Source organism: Gavialis gangeticus, unplaced genomic scaffold (assembly GCF_001723915.1).
Source record: "Gavialis gangeticus isolate Ggan-Ray unplaced genomic scaffold, GavGan_comp1, whole genome shotgun sequence".
NCBI lineage: Eukaryota > Metazoa > Chordata > Crocodylia > Gavialidae > Gavialis > Gavialis gangeticus.
The window spans coordinates 44103513-44106334 of NW_017729033.1; positions in this window are offsets into that span (position 1 = coordinate 44103513).

Genomic DNA, 2822 nt, shown 5'->3' on the forward strand with positions numbered 1-2822 from the left:
TGGCTAGGGTCTGGAACCAGCTTCCAAGTGAGGTGGTGCAGGCTCCCACCCTGGGGGTTTTTAAGAGGAGGTTGGACGACCACCTTACTGGGGTCGTTTGACCCCAGTGCTCTTCCTGCCATGGCAGGGGGTCGGACTAGATGATCTGCTCAGGTCCCTTCCGACCCTAGAAACTATGAAACTATCAATGGCATTGAATTAATGGGTCCTCCATTGAGACTAATGACAGGATTAGACTTAATTTTAGGTTTGGTTTTGTGATGTGGTCATTTGTCCATGTACTTAGGATCTCCCAGTTTAAACCAAAGTTTTGGGGAAATCCATCTGGCAGATGACTGCCGCTCCCACAACGGTTCCTCCTCCTTCCTCTTTCCATTCCCTATCTTTCATATTCAGATCACTCTCTCCATTTGATACGCTGTTCTGTACATGTCTCTTCAGAGCTTCTGATGAAGTGACCTCAGGCTCATGAAAGTTTATGCTATATATCTCTAATTTAGTTAATCTGTAAAATGCAAATCTACCCTACCTTTTGCCTGACTTCAGATTAACACAGCTAACTTTCCTTCTGTATCTATGTAGACTCTGTTTCCCTACCAGTGTCATCTGTAGTAATGCTGTAACTAATGGGGGTAACAAAATAACATACCTTCAAAACATACTCTATTCTGTAAAACGGCTTGGAAAATGGTTGCAGTGGAGCGCACAAAAGTCTGCAGCACAGCACTGAAAAGAACACTAACCTTTAAATACTCTAAAATCAAATCTTGTTTTACACAAAACTGCTATGGTAAAGTCAATGTGAATGAAGCACCTTTGAGTAAAAGAATAGAGGTAAAGGCAGTGGACAGCTTTAGTGCCTCCTAGCAATTTTTTTTTAATAACTAGAGATGACAGACAGCCTTACCAACACATCTCTCATCCTCAAATAAAACCTTCCTCAGACAGAGCTCTGTGGAACTGAGTCAGCCTTTTTTCTTGGGCCCAGCTCTTGGCATTTTTCATATTAAAACAAAGTGCAAGGTGGAAATACTTCTGAATTGTAGTCAGCTGACCTAATCCTAGTAGCACAGTCCATAGATATGCTATGTTGTGCTACGTTATTAACAGAAAGAAAATGACAGTGTTATACAAAATAAAAACCTGACCTTTCACAGTAGAAAGGGCCAGGGTAAACCCAACTGCTCAGTAGAGTGAGCACAGATAGGGGTTAGGGCAGGAAAGGTACAAGAAGTTATATCCTTCAGGAAGTGGCACAAACTGGGTGAGTTCCTGCAGGCCTGGGACATCTCAAGAGGGTCAGAGAGGAGATGGAGTCATGGCACTGCCTCCGCTCTGCATTGGCTAACAGAGCTGCATTTAAGAACAATGTCTCCTGGATGATCACTTCACATTACCCCTTGCCAGCCACAACTGAGGCCAGATGTTATTTTTAGCTGTAATGCTCCATGCATTGCAGTTAATTTGCAATATGTAAACTAGTGCTGGAGGAATCCCCATAGGTCTTGTGGTTCCAGTTAAATAGCACTAAAAATAGAAAGCGTTAATCTGAACCTTATTCTTGGATACACAAAATTAACCTGAAAATTTCTGCAGGAACAATGAAATATAGTTAATCCAAATTAAGATCATTTAAAGTTCAAGTGAACCTTTAAACTGTAGCATCTTTATCTGGACCAAATGAAACCACAAGACTTCTTGAGGTTCCCTTTCCTCTAGTGATGTTTTTCCTCAGTGTTTTACCACCTCCATCTTTTGTCTAAGGCTGACTGAAGCAATATATAGATAAGTGAAAATGAAATATGATGAAAGGCACGTTAGCTCCATATTTTCAAACTTCTGAAACATTTCAGTTCAGTTCGGTTCAAGTTTCTTGTTTTTTATTTTATCCAGGCTACCTACCCAAATTTTTTGGTGAGCAAAAGATTTACCTTAAGTTGAAAGGAAGAGGTTAAAATTAATGTGCTGGAAATTGAAATTATGGGCCTGATCCATAGCTTACTTAAGTATATGGGAGCCCTTCCATTGGCTTGAGTGGGTTTTGGATGAGGCCCCAACACTAAAGAGAGAGCCAAAAGAATTCAAAGCAAAAACTCTTTCAACTACCTCATCCTTATTTCAGTTTGATGTAAATCAACCTCAAAACTCCAATAGCTTTCTCCCTAATTGAAATGGGAAGGTAGCTCCATTCCATAACTGGCATCGCATTAGCCTTCATCACCTCATTTGGGAATATCTTTATTCCTGCTAAGTTTAATACTGTGATAATGTCCGTTTCCCTCAGGCACATCAAACCAGCTATGCCCATAATTGGTGAATTTCTATCCATTTCATAAATATGTACCAACAAAGAGTCATAGTCAGCTCTTTTCTAAAGGCGGCTAAGACCATTCTTTCTTCACTTCAATGCTAAAAACCATGCACTCAAAGAGAGACCCAATTAAAATTAAAAATCTATGTCAGGCAACAAATAAAATGAGATTACTGATCTGCTATTTGTCCCCAGTGGATGCCTTCCCCATTGTAAAGCTCCCAAGCTACTTGACACAATTTAGCAATGTTTTCAGTCTCTTCTCAATAGAACTCCATACCTATAAGTAGCCGGTCAGGATTAAGGTTTTTTTGCAGTTACAAACCAAACCCTTGACTTCACTGTACAATCAGTTTCTCACTTATGCCCATTCCAGATTCCCCCTCCACCTCCATGGAACAAACAACCAAACAAAAATAGGAACCTGGTTAGACTGAAGTTTATTGCCATTCATGAATGTTAAGTGGATTCATGAATGGCATCTGTAAGTTACCCCGTAGATTTAAAAAAA